General features: G+C 36.2%; 1 pseudogene; it reads left to right on the forward strand.

Annotated features, from left to right (window-relative positions):
• The first annotated feature begins 1339 nt into the window (after positions 1–1339).
• Positions 1340–12563, forward strand: LOC130870936 (60S ribosomal protein L10-like; annotated as a pseudogene).
• The last annotated feature ends 7822 nt before the right edge of the window (positions 12564–20385 follow it).

Here is a 20385-nt window from a genome sequence, read left to right on the forward strand (position 1 = left end):
GTTTTGTTTCTTGCCTTTTCCTCCTAGTAACTGGTATAGATGGCGTGCCTAATACATTTTTATTAAATTGACATATGAATTATGCATTGGGTAAGGAAATTTGTTAGTGCTTTTTCACCTCTACCCAGCATGCATTACAACATTGATGCTATGAGAATCCATGCTTTCTATGGAGAAATGCTTTTACGTTTATAACCAAAGATGTAGAAAACATATTTTCTAACTCTAGCGATGAGGGTAGAGCAATGAGGTGGAAGTGAGGGGTGAAGGAGAGGTGACGTTACTATTTGTAAAGATGGAAAGCTTGTCTAAGTGCAGTACAGACTGGATGTTCTGCATCCATAGCAAGATGGATGCGTAAATAAGAGCAGGCACCTGTCCAGACCAATAGTTTCCTAGTTGCTCTTGACCAAGAAGCAAAAGTCAGTTTGTCTTTTGACTCAATATCTTACTCTTGATTTTGAATCTGAACAAACCATTTCTAAAACATTTGTCCTAAAAAGAGCTTTCATTTGAATATCTGCCTTACTATGGAGATAGCTGATACACTGCCAGTCAACTTTGAATTGCATTTTCATGTAGACTATTATTTTTCCTGCTTGGATTCTCAGTAAAAAGGGAAAATTGGTTTGCAAATGTACAAGTTGGTGAATTAATTAAAAAGTTAGTTCCTAACAAAACAAGCTAGAATCTGTGGATGTCTGTGCATGTGCTATGTACCTGGACATTTGTGTTCAGGTGTGTGTGCATGTACCTGCAAGTAGAGGCCAGAGACAAGAGGCCCTGCAAGTGGTTTCCTCAGTAGATTTCCAGTTTATTTTCTGAGACAAAGTTTGTTGCTGGAAGCGTTATCAATTCAATAAGCCTCAGTGGTCCTCCTGCATCCCCTCCCCTTCCCCAGTGCTTGAGTGACAGAAATATTTCTTTGCATCAGGCTTTTAATGTGAGTGCTGGGAATTGCAACTTAGTATTTTGTGCCTGTGTGCACATACTTTACCAACTGAGCCATCTTTCCAAGCCCCAAGAAACCAAATTTTTTACAAATATTGATGCTTATGCTATGAATATTACCTTCGTGGAAATGTTGATAGGACTGAATCATATCAAGGATTTACACAAGAATTGCAGGTAAACTAATGAGATATTCATAATTAAAATCATATTTGAATTTACTCTATATGTTTAAATTTCAAAAAAATAATAGAATTTCATTATTTTTATTCAACTTTCTCTACTACAATGTGAATGGATATCAAGCTTCCTTCTAGGTATCTCTCTGGATCATTACTTAGGTGCCAAGCAATTTGTCACAGCCTGGGATTCTGCTTTCATTTAATAAATGAAACCGAAACGTTATGATCCAAAACCACCGGTCCGCTACGCAGTGATCCATGTGAGAACAGTGAACTTATGTCTCCGTAAATTTGTTAGTCATCTGTGAGGAAAAGCAAAGCTGACCTCGTAATGTCAAATCCCATTTAGAGCCGGCAAATAAGCTGGATGAGGGACTCCATGTCTTTTGAGCTGTATTAAGAAACCTACTTCGGTGTGGGAGGCTGGAAGCCCTGGTAAATTAATGTGGAGATTGAGGCCCACCCAAATGATTTATCTCTGAATCCTATCTTCCAGAAGAAAAGAATAAGTTAATAAAGGTTGCAGCTTGAGTAAATGGTTTCAGGCAACACATGCTTTTAAGTAAGTGGTTGAAGTACACTAACTCTGACCTTGCAACTCAGTTTCCCACTCTGTTGCTTTCTAAAACCTTATTAGGAACTGTTTGTGACTTTTGCTACAAGCTCATTGAAAGGGCAAACATCAGATCTTAAAATTAATTTGTAGACCTTGTTTGAAGAATTACATTACAGAGTCCTTTTCTAGCTGTTTCCAGACTACTATTTGTTCTTGTTGAAGCTTTCCTTAATCAAAAGTCAAAAATTTTTAAGGAAAACAACTAAATTTTAGACATCCTACTGCCTAATACAAGGATAAAATAAGACTTCATTTATATTTCTTAACTAATTGTCATATCTCCTTCTGTAGTTCATGGACCCAGTTATCCGTTGCAGCAGAGGATGAAAATGATTCTCACTGTTTCAGAACATTGTTTGGTGTTGACCACATTACATATATCTATCCATAGTCTAATCAGTTAACCGAGTGTCTGTACTGAAACCTCACTGATGATAACTGCTTGCGTTGACTGAAGAATTCTTACTTCCTCCCTGAGATATTTGCAGTGACCCTCTAGCCCCCATTTTCTTTCTTTAATGTATCATTCAGGCTTTAGATGCTTCACTTTCTGATTTGTAACTCCTATGGAATGATTCAGATAATGTCTATGTAGCTTCAGTTGGCATTCAAATGCTTCTTTTGAGATACTCAGCCTTTCCTGGTTTAAAATACTGCTCTGTCTTCCCATCTGTCTTTGGTGAGCCAGCTGGAATACTTTCTTGCTCCACATTTAGCCTGCACTTTCATGCTTTTGGCCCTTTGCCTTGACCCTGCTCCCTCCCTGTTCCATTGGCTCACATGCAATTCCCTTAGCGCTTGTTTTGTTCTAACAGTTAGATCAAATGTCTTTGCAAATGCCCTCTCTGGGTCTATGCGCTATTCCTGTGATGTAAAGTACTGTGAGGATTGATTTTGTGCTCTCTCCAGCCCTTTAGTCAGTGAACTCCTTGAGGAGCCTGACCATGCAAATAAATGGCTGAAAAGTCCTGAGTGAGTGCAGGAAGAAATGAGAGAGAAGTTGAATTTTTCTCCTCCTCTGCGTTGTTTGTTGCTTCTGTGGTGTAGTGAGAACTCTCTACACCATTCTGAGGAGACTAAGAATTATTAGAACAGAAATGCTTGTTTAAATGTTGCTATTTAACTGCAACCTGGAAACTTAAAAATAAAAGATAAATGTTTTGAGGAAAGTCTGATTTGATTATGCCAAAACAATAGACTAAAATGAGAGTGGAGAAGAATATTAAATACATTATCCCTAGGACTCTGTGAGGCAGTGTATAAGCAATTGGTTTTGAAGCTGCATCAAGCATGTGCAGAAATATGAGGTCTAAATACATTTGAAGGACTTAGAACTGAGACTGGATTGGGAAGCTTTGTGGGTCAGGAAGAAAGGAAGAAATACTAGACAACTTTTAGATCAATAATTTTTAGAATTGAATCCAGAAATATTCTTAGCTATGGAGGAAACCAGAAAACTGTACATCAAATAAAAAGAGCCAATCAGGTGACTGATCCAAAAATACAGCTGTTGTTCATAGCCCAATTCATATAAAGTACGCAGCATTGACAAAGATTCTCAGGTCGAAATTAGGTTAGTGGGAATAACGACTAAGGCAGTTGGAAGAACAAAGCAGGTGATTGTTAATGGACATATGGATATGTTTTTTAGTGATACAACACTGTGGTAGGAGTTGGACAATTCTGAATATATAAAATGTATGAATTACATATCTTAAATGGATATATTGTACTATGGTAGAATAAATGTCAGTACTCCTCATTTCTCTCCTTTGATCCTCTGTGGCTCTTTCTCAGCTTCTCCTCCTTAAAACACATATGTTGGGCATGACAAGAAGACTTTTAGCTTTTTCTTTGGAAGAGACTAGACTAGTAATTTAGGCTGTTGTTTGCAATAACATATAACATAAAGAGAAATGAGCATTCCTCTGTGTAAAGTTGGCAGCATGTAGCTGTGCCTATTTGATATTTATCTGAGGAAAGAACACAGGCAGACTATAAAGGAGATGTTTTGTCTTGCTGTGCGTCACTTGGTTCCTTCCTGATTTTCATATTTGACCTACTTTCCAAAGATTATATATAGTTATTACTGAAGGACTTTTATTTTTTCTTCATGTTTGCAAGTTGAACTTAAAGGCTATTGGGAAAGCTGGGCTCAGTGATTTTCGTGGGAAAACAGGCTCACTAGATGTGATAACACGGTGAACACTGGAGCAAATGCATTTATATCCTGTTTATCTCAAACACAGAGCCAATCTGGAGCTCTAATTCCTTCAGAAGATGATAAATGTTTTCTGCCAGTCTTTCCAACTGAACAAACTCTGTTTGATTGGTATTAATCACTTCTGGCAGGCAGTGCTAGCTGCAATCTAGGTGAGAAGCCTGTCATCAGTATCATGTAATGAAGTGGCATAGTGTGGGACAAAGAGCAGAAATATTTCCCTTCACCTAGTAATCAGGAATTGGCAAATTTAATAAGATACGAACCGTGTGTTTTCAAATGAATAGTACAAAATGTCGATCTATAATATAATTATGTTTTTTTCTTCCCTTGATTTTTATTTAAAACGTACGGATTGACCCAAGTAATACTATGTCTTGTTTAATCTACAGAGTTTTTTTTCTGCCTCCCAAATTCTCTGGTGTTGCTGCAGAAGAGACTTTCTAAAACCAAGTTTCACCATGAACAAGCCAACACATATAGAGAAGCTGTGAACAAAGACATCCTTACCCAGACCCAAATAAGCAAGAAAAGAGTCTCAGTCATGTAAGGTTTAGCAGTCTTAAAGTGCTTCCTACTCCAAAATGCTCCTTATCAGATTTGAATTTCTTATTTTCTACTTTCCAATGTCATATCCGCTAAAAAGTCACCAGATTAATTTTTTTCCTTTGAAAGAGCAAAACATGTCTCAGTGTTCTGTGCTATGTACTTAGTCACTTCTTAGAAAAGCTCTCCCCTATTGTTAGCCTCCCAATTTCTAAATACAAGTAACTCAGTTTGCAAGAATGAATTTCCCGGAACAAACCGTAGGCAGAAATTGTAGCGCCCTGCTTGATAAATCAACATGTTTTTCGCTTGCTCTGTGAAAGAATCACATGCAGTATTATCCTTTCAGGTAATGATCACTTTAAATTGTCTGTTAAAGGTAATTTAAATTCACTCATTTACATTGGTCTTTTGAGAGAGAGAGATGGAACATTTCTTTAAAAGGAAGAGGTTAATTAGTGTTCAATGGGCATCTCTGTTATTACAATGATTAATTAATTATGTCAATTCCTGAGCTGCCCCTGGAATTTGTCACTCAGTTGTGCAGGTTAACTCAATTCATTCCTTCTGAAGTCAACCATTTTGAAGTGAATGAGAAATCTAGTTAAGCCATCTATGGGGCGAATAAAAGCATTCCGTTTCTGAAGATAGACTAGTGAATGGAGTAGATACATTTATTTAAGCAATGCTGAGAAGATAGCACTATGCCAGTCCTTAAAGCACTAACACATTTGTTTTAAAAGATGAGTATCTGAAAATTTAAATAGTACTTTAGGATTTTTTTTTTTTCAATTTGAGAAATGAAACTTCGCTTCTAGAGCGTAAAAAAGTGTTTTGCTTTCAATTATTTAGGTGCTGTTGACAGCAAGTCTGGTACATCAGCACATCTGAATCTCTTGCATGTTTTCAAAAATCTTTCGTAAATGTTTCTCCACTTGCACTGGAATTTCCAAAGTGGTTGCATGACTTTTCAATAGCTACTCACAAATATTATAGCTTAGGGAGTATTTAATTGTCACTTCAATATTTGATATAACCTTTTAATGTTAGGTATATTTGAGCTGTGTCCTTTCTAAGATCAGCAGAAATTTGCTATTAATTTTAAGGTGCGTGGACTTTGAAGATTTTCTTTTAAATATGTCAACTAAGAGTTAGGTGACATCTTCTCCATAGCATCTCCTTTTAGTCTTTGGCTCTCTCTCTCCCCCACAGGTCACCTGTATCCCTCACTGAAGTTGCTGGAGATTCATCTTCTTCCCATACAACTGGTACAGGGGCAGTCTACAGAGTCTTGAGTCCCCACTTTTTACAAATCTCTATGCCTGAATTGTTTTATCCTGTCAAGTAATTTAGCTCATATTATAGGACTTTTATTTGACTATAATAAAAGTATATTTCTGTAATGATCTATGTAACTATACCCCCAAATCTGTTAGTTACAGAGACTTGGCTTTGTAAATAGCACTGTAGTAGCACAAAATGGGTAGGCATATAGGCAAAAGGTACATTATTACCAGGAATGTGACAGAATGCACACACAAGGACAAGGTGCAATTATTGGAAAAAGACATTGTTATATTGATTATACTTGTCAAAAAATGTTGTCTTAGGATGGTCATTGGCAAGATAGAAAAAGCATCCACTTGCCGTTATGGGACATGTGAACCAAATTCTGCAACCTCTCTAGAATCATTTTTAAATTGTTTGACTTATGAGGTTGAAAGGGGGAGCAGAAACAAATGTATAAATCAAAGAGTACTTTCATTATCTTGTTGATTTGTTTTGTATTGTAAACTAGCAGAGGTTGAACAGATATGATGGGACGATGAACACCACGAGGCCGACTGTTTCTTTCACCTGATGGTGCTGAAAAGCACTCTGTTCAATGTGTTCCATGTCTTGTTCAACAGAGTATACATTTCTTTGTGGAGAGACCATGATCCAGTCACTGGGAAACCTTTAAATTATATTTACACACACTATTCTAAATGCCCGTGGATAAATTAGAAAACATCTGTGTTGTCATCTTTGCATCACCTTTTTTTAAAATTCTTGTGGAGCAATGGTCTGAGCTCTTAAGGTCCAAATGAGGAGCAGAAGGAGGGAGAACATGAGCAAGGAAATCAGGACCACGAGGCGTGCACCCACCCACTGTGACAGTGGAACTGATCTATTGGGAGCTCTCCAAGGCCAGCTGGACTGGGACTGAATAAGCATGGGTTGAAACTGGACTCTCTGAACATGGCGGACAATGAAGGCTGATGAGAAGCCATGGACAATGGCACTAGGTTTCGATCCTAATACATGAACTGGCTTTGTGGGAGCTTAGCCTGTTTGGATGCTCACCTTCCTGGACCTAGATAGAAGTGGGAGGACCTTGGTCTTCCTGTAGGGCAGGGAATTTGGACTGCTCTTCAGTATCGAGAGGGAGGGGGAATGGACTGGGGGGAGGAGAAGAGGAGTGGGGATAGGGGGAGGGGAGCGGGGGGAGGGGGCAATATGTGGGAGGAGGGGGAGGGAAATGGGAAACGGGGAGCAGTTGGAAATTTTAATTAAAAAAGAATAAAAAAAATGAGAAAAAAAATTCATGATGATAGTCTAGTAACTCTTCTCACAGAAGGAGCAAAACCAATGAAATGGAATAACAACGTAACACAAGGAAATTGACATTTATAGATTTTAATAAAGGTATTTCTTTCTTTGTAAAAAAAAAAATTCTTGTGTGTTCCTTCGAAGTTACATAGAGAAAACAATATATAGCTGCTGAAAAAAAGTTTGTGAAGTTATTTCTATTCTAAATATTTCTTAAATGATAAGATATTCAAAATATGTAATGTTGATTAGAATGAAAAAAATTTGTGCAAATTCTGAACCATTTATTCTCTCCACAGTCTTCATTTGTCTATGCACTTTTTCTGAAATGTCCTTCAGGTATTACTTTTTACAGAACACCTTTTCTTTGCTGCTGATTAATATTAATTTTTATTAAATTTACTTTCCTTTTAGTTTAACTCATGCATGACATCCTACCACAGATTCTCCTCCTCCTACTCCTCCCAGTCCCTCACTCTACTTAATCTCTCCCTCAGATCAACTCCTCCTCCATTTCCCTTCAAAGAAAAAAAAATCAGACCTCTCACATATATCAACTGAACATGGCCTAACAAGATATGATAAGACTGGGCACAAACCCTCATATTACAGCTGATGTGGAAACCTCGTAGGAGCAAAAGGGTCCCAAGCGCAGACAAAAGAGTCACTCTCCCTACTCTCATAGTTGGGAGTCCCACAAGAATACTCAGCTACACAGCCATAGAATATTTGCGAAGGACCTAGGTATAACCCAATAAGGGTCTGTGTTTTTCTCTTTAGTCTCTGTAAGCCACTATGATCCCTGCTAGTTGGTTCTGTGAGCCATGTTCTCAGGGTGTCTTTAACCCCTCTGACTCCCACAATCTTTCCTCCCCATATTCTGCTGGGCTCCCAGAGCACTGCCTAATGTTTGTCTGTGGCTCTCTGCATCTGCTCCCGTAAGTTTCTGGATGAAAACTGTGAAATAACCAGTGAGCTCAGCACCAATCTCTGAGTATAGCAGAGGAACAGAGATATCATTATAAATCATTTTATTAATTTTTTTCTCTTATGTTTGGTTCTATCCCTAGGTCTCTGAGCTATATAGCCTCTGGTTCCCCACCATCTAGGCAGTATCAGGCATGGGCCACAAGTTATACCAGTCATTGGCTGGCCACCCCAATAAGCTCTGTGCCATTATTGCCACTGCTCATCTTGCAGACCAGATAGATTGTAGTTCTCGGGTTTTGTGATGATTGGTGTCCTGCTTCCACTGCTAGGAGCCATGACTGGTTACAGCAGATAGCTGGTTCAGGCTCTGTATCCCCCATTACTGGTAGAATAGGGTGACTCTTCCAGATTCCAGGTAGTTTTCACTATACCAGGTTTCTACATCACCCATAAATGCTCCCTATTTTAGTCATCTTTCTTAGTTTGCTCTCACTCTGTCTCTCTCAGCTCCACCACCTGCTCTCAATTCACCTACAAAATCTATTTCTCTCTTCTAAGGAAATCTATATGTCCCTGTGGAACCCTCCTTGTTACTTAACCTCTCTGTATCTGTGGATTGCATCATGATTGTCCTTTACTTAACAGTTATTATCTACATATGAGTGTTTTCATATCAAGTTTGTCTCTCTGGGTCTGGGCTGGTTTGGGAGGTCCTTCTTTCTATGTGTTGCTTTTATTGGTTAATGAATAAAGAGTGTAGAGAGTCATAAGATAAATTTAATGCCTTAATAAAAGAGACAGAGTACAGACAGTCATAAATGGAAAGGAATAGAGAAAAATAAGACATGTAAAAATGATAATTTCTAGAGAGTCTGAATTATGTATATTATTGTGTCTTCTTTAAATTTTTTTGACTGTGAAAGAGCTAAGTAAAGAGAGACATTTCATTGTATGGGCTGCTAAGCTAAATCAGCATGTATTTTATAAAGGTATCATGACTTCTAAATTTGGGTCTAAGGATATGTTGATTTGGAAAAGAGGTTCTTCTCTTGTTTACCCAGAAGATGAGAACCTGTGGATTGTTTCCAGACCAAAATGGTTTGATGGAAGAAGACCCCCTGAAAGGTTGATGTAAACACCCACATAAAGAAAATACTTCACCCAATAAACAATAGGAAGCAGTTTGGATGAAACTATGCCCATATTCCCAAATTGTTCATAAATATTTGTTTATATTTAAAGGGGGTATGCTATAAAGGTAATACTTTGCATTGGCATGGAGCTTGGTTTATTGATACAAATTTAAGATCAATTTTGTTATATGTATATTTCTGCTCTTTATTAAGGTATTGTGTTTGTGTAGCTCATTTAAAAATGTAATGTATAATTAGGAAATATAAGTTAATAGATACTCATCTATAACAGTTAAGCTTGTAGTCATGTTAGATTTTCTAGCAATATAGAGATATATTCCAATTAGGTTTTCATCAAATCTTTCAGAGACCTTCAAAATATGGCATTTAAGATGCTTTGAAAGAAGACAGAGACAGAGACCAACATTGGAGCACTGGACTGAAGTCTCACGATCCAAAGGAGGAGCAGAAGGAGAGAGAGCAGGAGCAAGGAACTCAGGACCGCGAGGGGTGCACCCACACATTGAGGCAATGGGGATGTTCTATCGGAAACTCATCAAGGCCAGCTGGCCGGGGTCTGAAAAAGCATGGGATAAAACTGGTCTCGCTGAACATAACGGACAATGAGAACTACTGAGAACTGAAGAACAATGGCAATGGGTTCTTGATCCTATTGCACGTAATGGCTTTGTGGGAGCCTAGGTAGTTTGGATGCTCACTTTACTAGACCTGGATCGAGGTGGGTGGTCCTTGGACCTCCCACAGGGCAGGGACACCTGCTTGCTCTTTGGGCTGAGGAGGGAGGAAGACTTTATTGGGGGAGGGGGGAATGGGAGGTGGTGGCGGGGAAGAGGCAGAAATCTTTAATAATTAAATAAATTAATTAATTAATAAAAAATAAAATATGGAAAAAAAAGATGCTTTGAAAACTTAGGAATTTCATGACAGTGAGACACATCTGCTCCTGGCAGAAGCAGCTACTTCAAGAAAAAGATGGGCATCAAAGAGGCTCCTTATGGAATTTGCTAGCCATTTGGACAAGGAACTGCTCTTGCCTGGACTGCTTGAGTGGACATGCAGGACTCAGAGAGAAATAACTGCTGAACTTGTGTAAAGGTGAGATTGTCTTTCACAGTTCCTGTTAATAAAAGACTCTACTAGACATTCTACAGGATACAAAAGAATGTGACTGGCAAACTGCCAATAGAGGCAGAACTGTCTTTGAAATTTTCTATTTTGTAGAAAAGTCTGCCTGATACTATGGGCCTATAGGCTGAAGATAGATGCCCCAATGGTACAGAAGATATCTGAGTGACTTTCCAGGCAATAAGATGTTGCTGTCAATTCTAGAGTTTGGAAATTGCTCTCAATCACTTCCTGTTTACTTAAGTAATATTATATCCCTCTGGATTCATTGATGGATTTGAAGAATATAGCTATTATTATAGTTTTCCTTAGTTATGATAAAAGATAAAGTAGATATAAATATTGTAACTGTAATTCTTGTTTGATACCTGTTTATATATATATATATGCTTTATATATATATATACATATATATATTAAAGTTAAAGCCTTCCTTTTAGTTTAAATAGAAAAGAGGAAATGGTGTAGGAGGTCCTTTCTTCTATGTATTGCTTTAATTGGTTAATGAATAAAGAACTAGCTTGGATTATAGCATGGGAGGAGAAGGGTGGAATAAGGGAGATGCCATGGAGCTGCCAGAGGAGATAGATGTGTTGAAACTTTGCTGGTAGGCCACGACCTCATGGTGATGCACAGGTTAATGGAGATGGGTTAAATTAAGATGTAAGAGTTATCCAATAAGAAATTAGATCTAATGGGTCAAGCAGTGATTTAATTAATACCAGATGGTGTAATGGAGGTTTTAAGGAAATGAAATTTTCAATGGTCATGACCACCTGTGAACCCTGTGAGTACAAAAGTAACAAGTATAACAAAATATGCACATGTAGTAGTGGTACTAATGTTATAGAAGGAATAGACTGATTTCCAACTGGATAAGGCCTAATCCACAGGAAGAAGCATATCACTTGTATGTTTATGCATTGTGTTTTATGATAGAAAACACCGGTTCTGTTATTTTTAAGTTGAACATGTGATTTCTTCATATATATTTAATGTTTTTCTTTACTTCTTGTCCTTCAACACAAACTATTCTTTATGTGTGATGGACAATTTTCAAGAACCACATATCAGTAAGTGTACAATGGTTACGTACACAGAAAATAATGTGACTTAATGCTAGGTTTCAAAAACCTGAAAAATAGCACAGAAGACTGGATTCACAAAGCCTGCTCTGAAATTGCTTTTCAGACTCAAAAGTAATAGAGAATAAATGTTTCAACTTGTATTGTAAAGCTCCACTTATGATTTAAAAATTACATTTGAAATAAATGATTAAACTGTTAAAATGTGTATTAGAAAATGCTGTGCTATTCTACATGGCAATATGCACAGCTAGATGTTTTAGTACTGCAGAATGGAAGCAGGAATATAAATGGTTTCTTTTACAGCTCTGTACTGCAATTCCAGTGTTTCAGTATTTGCAACAGAAACAATTTTGTGGTTTTTTTTTTTCTTAAATCAAAATATGAAGACATTAGGACTCTTTTCCTCTAGGGAGTCACTGAAGAAAATCCTCTTGATATCCTGGAACACCATCCCTTGCAATATTATCAGTATTGTAAAAATAAGCTGCACCCAAAGTCTTGCTTCTGTTGGCACATGTTACATGACAAGATCATTATTTTTGACTTGGGAAGGAAGTAGGCAAAAGTTGATAAATACATGCTTAGGTATTTATGATATATTATATTATGATTAGGCAGTTATGGTATTTATGGTATAGGTTAAGAATGAGCAACTAGTCCCTGAATCCTTGGAGACATCTAGTATTTGTGTCAACAAATATAATGATAAAGAACTGTAGTAAAGATGGCTTTCATACATGAGTGAGGCTTCATCCTTCCCACATCACCTGCATCGACAGGATGCTGCTGTGTACTGGGGTTGACATGCTCCATACTATTATGTATAGTGCATTTTGAAATCCCCAGGGCACAGAAGTCAGGGTTCACATTGGTTAGGTCATTATGCCCATATAAACAAAGTTTCAGAATAAGGAAGACATGATTGAGGCTCTAGTTGGAGCCAACTTCTAGTTCCCCAAATGTCAGAAGACTCACACCTCCAAGAAGTGGTGCTTCACAAAGTAAAATGCAAGTGCATTTGAAAATATGCTAGCTGAAAAATGACTCATCTCTGATGACTGTGGGGTCAAATACATCCCCTGGAAAATTGGCAGGCCCTGTCATCCCAAGAGCTTCCACCATACTCTCCTATACCCGCCCCCCAAACAGGTTCAATAATAAATCTAACATTTAGTCTGAAAAAAAAGGAGAAAGAGGAGGAGGAAAATACAGAGGAAAGAGAGGAGAAGAGAATTTATTAGTGATGGAGAGATGGTTTTAGTAGTGAAGGGCAAATGCTGCTCAGAGTGACTGTCTGCAATTTTAGGTCCAGGGATCTGATGCCTTCTTTTTTCTTCTTGCTTCTGCAGGCACCAGACATGCACACAGTACTCATGCAGATATTCAGGCTAAATTCTCATACACATGAATTCAGAATATTTAATTTTTTTAAATTTTAAATGTTTTTGAAAGAGAATGTCTTTCCAGGTGAGGTATAGAGGTGCATGCCTGTGGATTCCTGTTGTTTTGTAGGCACAAGCACTGAGATGTCAACATTTCTTGAGTCCAGAAATTAGAAAATCTTTGAAGAAATCTGTCATACATATACAAATATGACTCCCATGTATCTATTTGCAGTTATGATTTGTTATTTAAAAATGAGAACATTTTTAATAGAAAAGAAGTTAAGTCAGCTATTGTGGGTAATACCAAACTTGTATTTTATCTAGCAAGTGTTATGGTTTGTATTTGAAATATCACCCCAAAACTCCTGTGGTGAAAGCTGCTCTGTACCACAGCAAGATACACAGGTGTATCCCAGGTCACTAAGTTTAGTATCTTGCTCGTAGGTTTCCATTTGTGGCCTTGTAGGTTGCTAGGGTGAGCAAAGATGCTGTATCACTGGAATATGGCTTCCTTTTCCTCTCCATGCAGCCAGGGATTGAGCAGTGTTCCTGGATTCTGCTCCAATGTCCTGCTAATGCTTAAAAGCAGCTGATCAAACCAACTAGGGAAGAAAATCTGAAACACAGATTATGTTTTAATGTTATTTAAATTATGAGAATTCCATACATGGGTGCACTGTATTTACACTATTCCCACCGCTCCTTCTCTCCCTCAGTAGCCCCCCCCCAACACTTCCTCTGGGGCACACAACCACTCTTCTAGTAGTTACATTGAACTATACTTGGAGAGTCCATTCACTATTTGTTTTAGGGGTTCTGTTAGTATGAAGAGACATCATGATCACAGCAACTCTTATGAAGGAAAACATTTTATTGAGGTGACAACCTAAAAGTTCAGAGGTTCATTTCATTATCATTATGGTGGGGAGCATGGCTGCATGCAGGCAGATATGGTGTTGGCTATATCATGACCAGCAGACAACAGGAAGTTGACTGTGACTCCAGGTGCAGCTTGCTTGGGTATAGGAGAACTCAAAATCCACCCCTACTAAGTGACATTCTTCTTCCAACAAGGACACACCTACTCCAACAAGGCCACATCTCCTAATAGCGCCATTTCTTTTGAAGGCCATTTTCTTTCAAACTGCCACAATGTTGCTTGTTTGTTCATATGCTTAGTGCAAGACACTTGAATGGAATAACTAGCCAGGGCTGTTATAGGAAGGCTGATTATTCATTTTCTGGCAGCCTAGATTCCTGAAATAATTGCACAGAAAATATATTAATTAGAACACTGCTAGGCCCATTAGCTCTAACTTCTTATTGGCTAATTCTTATATCTTAATTTAACCCATTTCTGTCTATTGCCACAATACTGCAATTTACCAGGTAAGTTTCAGCATGTCTGTCTCTGGAGGTGGGTCTATGGCTTCTCCCTTACTGACTCCGCCCTTCTTTCTCCCAGCATTCAGTTTAGTTTTCCCCACCTAGCTTTATTCTACCCTATCAAGCTAAGCCAGTTTTTTTATTAACCAATGGTATTCACAGCACACAGAGGGGAATATCACATCACAGGGGTCTAATCTTCTATTATGCAGAGGCCAGAAGCTGGGTTTCTATTTGAACCTGAATCTCACATTTTCTCAACCTCACTGGATGTCAAGAGGCCCCAGAAATTCTCCTGCCTCTTCCCAACCCTCAGTTTGGAGGTAAGTTTACAGTCATGACTTTTTAAATGGGTGTCAGGATCTGAACTTTGGTCCTCATGATTGAGTACTGGTTGTTCCTAACCGCTGAGTCATCTCTCCAGTACCCACATAAGTTTCCCTGTAAGTTTATTTTCTGATTTTTATTTGTATTACAACTTTCCCCACTATATGCATACTTCTTAGTACCCTTCACCAATTCTCCTTTAATAATAAGTACCTTTCATATAATAGGTATCCTTTTTTTTAACTGTTGTTCTTCCAATAGAATGTCAGAAGCATAAAGATTGTCTTTACAACCCAGAAAAGGCCTTGGTACCTAATAAGAAATCAATGAGGCCGGGCGGTGGTGGCACACGCCTTTAATCCCAGCACTTGGGAGGCAGAGGCAGGCGGATCTCTGTGAGTTCGAGACCAGCCTGGTCTACAAGAGCTAGTTCCAGGACAGGCTCCAAAACCACAGAGAAACCCTGTCTCAAAAAACCAAAAAAAAAAAAAGAAATCAATGAATACTTATGAACTGATTGCACAAATGTGAGAATTAGACTTTGCATCCACCACAGAGTCATTTAAGTTACAAATATTATTATGTTATGTTTTTGTTTTTTAAATATACTATTAATTTATATGCAGCTATTACAATAGGATTTTTATCTTTATTTTATTTTCTATAAAAGAAAAAACAATCTTTTCTCATTTTACATACCAACTCCAGTTCCCACTCCTTCCCCTCCTCCCATTCCTTCCACATATCTTCCTACTCCACCCCCCCATGGACTCCTCAGAGAGGGTAAGGCATATTACTTTGAGAAAGGTCCAAGGTCCTCCCTACTATATCTAGGCTGAGCAATGTATCCATTAAGAGAATGGGTTCTCAAAATCCAGTACAAGCAGTAGGAATACAAGAGGATATACATATGAAAAAGAAACATTACTAAAGCTTAAATCACACATCAAACCCCACACACTAATAGTAGGATACTTCATCAACCCATTATCTATAATGGGCAGGTCAACCAGACAAAAACTTAACAGAGAAATAAAAAAATTAACAGATGTCATGACTCAAATGGACTTAACAGACATCTACAGAACATTCCACCCAAACACCAAAGAATATTCATTCTTCTCAGCACCTCATGGATACAATAATTGGAGTAACACCCTGTGTTTTATTGGATCACCATGGTTTAAATTAGAATTTAGCAGCAACACTAACTGAAGAACGTCTACAAACTCATGTAAATTGAACAGTGTTCAACTGAACCACCCTTGGGTCAAGCAAGAAATAAAGACATTAAAGACTTCTTAGAATTCAACAAAAATGAAGACACAATGTGCCCAAACCTATGGAACACTAAGAAGCAGTGCTAAGAGGCAAGTTCATAACATTAAGTGCCTACATAAAGAAAGTGTAGAAATCTCACACTTGTGACTTAACAACATAACTGAAAGTTCTAGAACAAAAAGAAGGCTTTAAGCATAAACATTTTTCATGTTTAAGACAACTAAGCATTTTAGATTTCTAAAATCCATAAAAGAAAGGATGGTATATGAGACTGAGAATAAATGCTTTATTTCTAGGAGCATGTTGCCCAGTGACTATTTTACATGTCTCCTTTCTCCACTCCTATTTAAAATCTGAGGACTCCGTCTCTAAATCATCCACTTCATTAAGCAGAAATGTAGCTTCTCTCCAGTCTTGAAATGTTTGCTTGAATTGTCTTTGTGTTGTACTGCTCTTTGTCTCTACTTCCTTTCCTAATCTACTTTGCAGGGAAATCTAATTTCTTTTCTAAATTGAAGTTGTGTGCTGCCAGTTCTGATATTTGACTATTCACATTCTCATCCGGGCTATCATCCCTGAACTTGTGAGTCAAAAGCATTGCATAGAATTGCTTTGAAATATATGTTTGGATTGAAATACCATCGTATTTAAACATATCAAAATTAATTGTCCTCATACAACCTGTGTGTGTGTTTGAATACTAAATTACATCTTATAGGCTAGCAGAATTAAAGATTACCTACTTACAAGATCATAAAATCAAGCATGAGTTGAAGAATATAGCAATCTTCCTTAGCAGCACTACAATTGTATTCTTTATGGTGTATAATTTTTAATTCATACTTTAATGAGCCTTCCATAAAGGAAAATATGACCTATCCTGGTTTTGAAAAATAGTTTTCTGCAAATTAGCTGTCATAGAATTTCAGGAGATAATACAATATAAGATATATCAAAATACATACTATTTATGATTACCTTAGCTTTTTTTTCTTTGAAGGTCTTGATGCACCTTAATTAATTATAATTTATTCATGAAATTAATTATCATATTGATTACTTTGTGAAGAATACATATAGCTTGACTTATGCATGGGCTCTGTCCTCATCACCTATGCAGATATGGGTTTTGCAATTTCATTGTGCATGATATAGGTACTAGGGAAGACTTACAATGTCTATGGCATAAGGCTACACCATATTCTGAAGTCTGAGCTAAAGATTATGTTCATCAGAATATCAATTTATTATGATGTCCAAGGATATTTATGCTAAGGCTTAATTTCCTTTTTCTTTATTATTAATGGTACTTTAAAGAAATTTCATCTTGAAAACATCTTAGAGTCATTAATCTTTATGATGAGTGTGAAAGTAGTTAAGAATACTTATCTGTACTATGAAAAGGGCAAAGTCAACGAGACCCAACATGGAAATATGTACAAATTATCAGAAGAAAGACTTCCCATAGAATATATAGCCAAGCATAGACAAGGTGAATGTGTTTTTGTCTATTTAGATTTTATTTTTCTCAAATTGTGTTGTGCTTTCCAGTGGAGAATATTTTAAAGCTAATAGAGTAGAAAATTTCCCATGGAAAAAATTATTATCTCTTCTTTTTTCTGGATTAACAAATTCTCAAACTCATCTTTTCTTTATTTTCTCCATGCCCATTGAGAAATAATATGTATTTTTATGAATAATTTAAGGGATGTAACCAAAGGTTCTAGTTTAAGTAGTCTGCTAGATGCATTGGTGTATGCAGAGCTTCTTGCTATATAAATCATGTTTTATTTCTACTGACTATTAAATTAGTAATATTTCTGCCAGTGTTTTAATTGAACATGGTAGATATAGTTTTCCAAAGCAGATTGATAGCAATTTTCAGATGATTATTTGGCCAAAACTGCCTGGTGTGATAACCTATGCACTTGACACATGAAATTTAGAGTTGAAAGTTTCATCAAGAGCTATACTCCTGTGGACAAAGAACTTCACTAATTTGTTCTTTGAGTAAACGTCTGTCAGTGTCAAACTCTCTAGATTTTACTTCTAATAAATTGTTATTTTAATTTAATATTATAAGTTTTTTTCTTGACACAGAATTCCATTTTTTTCAGTTACATGAGAAAATATCAACATTCCATTGCATGCTCTGATGTGCACTTTCACCTTCAGACACAAGAATGTACACAAGCACATTGTAAATCCATGCATTCACACACAAAACATACATGCATGCAAAACTGACAAAAATAAAAACAAATCTTATAAAATGTTCTTTCAGCTGTTTATAACATGTAAATTTTACTTCAGATATGCATGCAGGTGCTATATTTTATATAAACTATTTCTATTATTGCTTTCCTCACTAACAAAGTCATGGACTTGGCTTCTTAGTCTCACACTTAGACCTTAAGGAGTTCTGTCTTCAGAAAAGCACTTGTAAAATATTTTGGGGGGTTAACTCATATTTTATACACTAATCTTCCTTAATTTCAGGTCATATTATTTTTAACAATGGACAAATTAATTATTAAGTAAAGTTTGATTAATTAAACAGATTTGAAAGAACCCTTCTTTTTGAAGTTTAATACAGATTTACATTGAATCTGAAAACTGTCACCACCATTAGATAATTATTTTGGTGGGTGCATGAAATATAAGATATTAGTTTTATTTAAATCCCATTTTAATCCTCCTTTATGAGAATTAAAGTAATTCAAAAGAATTAATTCTAGGTAGATGATTGATTTATAGAGTTCTATTTCTGAGTATCACCTTTATTGCAGAAGAAATGTATTTCTTCTAGGTCTCGCCTTTTAATGAGTTGGAAATTAAAATGAACTTTAATTTTAAACTTAGTATTCAAAAGAAGAAGATAATTGTCCTTATTGACTCCTCATAATCATCCGTAAACCAGGTTATTATGCAATTTTCCTTTTAATTATGAAAAATGTAATACTTCACAAATTTCATCTCATCATTTACCACTTCCCATGTGAGCCACTTTGGGGTGTTTGTAAAAGGAGAAATTATGATATTTGAGTATGATGTTTGTAAGCTTAATGAAAGGTTCAAAAGCACTACTTTCCCCAACAAAACAAATTGCCCTAATGGAATAGTTTCCAAACTTACAATCAATAACTAATAATATTTATTTTGCCTTTCAGATATTTTAAAAGATTGAGAAGAGACATTACAGATTCAAATAAGCCTCTCTTAGAGTACAATAAAATTGTCCTGCTGTAAATACCTTAACATAACCAAAGACTTTAAAGTCTATTTAATGAGCCAAATGCAATTTGGATTTATGGATTTTAAAGACTACTAGCAATTCTTTTTTCTTTTTATATGATTTATATCAAGCACAATAATAACTTTATATGTCAAACTATAAAAATATAAACTTTTATTGTAACACACACTAACATATGTATTCAAGATCAAATTGTTGCTGTCTTCTTAATATAATGTTAATAAATACAAAATCAGACTAAGTTAAATAATGGCAAGAAAGACACATGACAAAATCATTTTTCTGTTAAAAATAAGGTAATTAACTTATCCTAGAAACATTATAGCTAAAATTAAACACATAAACACTATTTTTGATTCACTTATCATAATGCCCCAAAATTTATATTACCCAAAGAAGAGTAGTGATATATTTTATCATCATATGATTAGGGGACATGAAGTACTAGGGAATTAATTATGACATTGTCCTTATCCAATGTATGCATTCACTGTCTGTTAAATCATGGACTTGAACAACCAATACTAAGAAAATGTCCAATAACGTGTAGAGGGAGGCGGTTTGTTCATTCCCGAATGTCCAGAACCAAAATAATCACCCAGAAATTATAATGATTGCAATACTGTTTGGATAATAGCTTAAGCATGTTTCTGGCTAACTCTTTTATACTCTACCAACCCATCTCCATCAATCTGTATATTGCCACATGGCTGTGGCTTACCAGGTAAAGTTTCATGCCCCGCATTTGTTTCAAGCAGGGCTACAAGGCATCTTCCTGACTCTGCCTACACTCTCTGTCTCTCTGTCTCTCTGTGTGTGTGTATATAATATCTTTCAGCCTGACTATATTCTGTTAAGCCTTTGACAAAAAGCAGCTTTTATATGAACTAATGGCAATAAATGATATTCACAGCATACATCACCTCCCACATCAAACATATAGTAATCTTTCCTTGCTACTTCTTTGTCTCATAATAGATAACCACTAATATTTCAGAATTGTATATATATATATATATGAATACATTACTTTTGTCAAAATTTCATTTTACTAAACAATAAAATAATAGAATAAATGGACTTAATTTATGACTTTATTTTTCTTTTTTATTAGTCATTCATTTATGGAACATAACCATGCATTTTTTCTTTACCATTTTCAAATAGCATTCAATTGTGTAATTACATACTTTTGTGTGAATTATGACAAAGTAGAAGTTTGTTCTGTTTATTTTTCTAACTTTTTTTTATTTTCTAACTTTTCTAAGTAGCTGCTTTGCTTTTTCTTTTGATTCTCAATGAACACTATTTCAATTTGCTCTATCCTTCCTAGTGTTTTCTTTTT

The sequence above is a fragment of the Chionomys nivalis genome, chromosome 3 (assembly GCF_950005125.1).
Source record: "Chionomys nivalis chromosome 3, mChiNiv1.1, whole genome shotgun sequence".
In the NCBI taxonomy this organism is placed as follows: Eukaryota; Metazoa; Chordata; class Mammalia; order Rodentia; family Cricetidae; genus Chionomys; species Chionomys nivalis.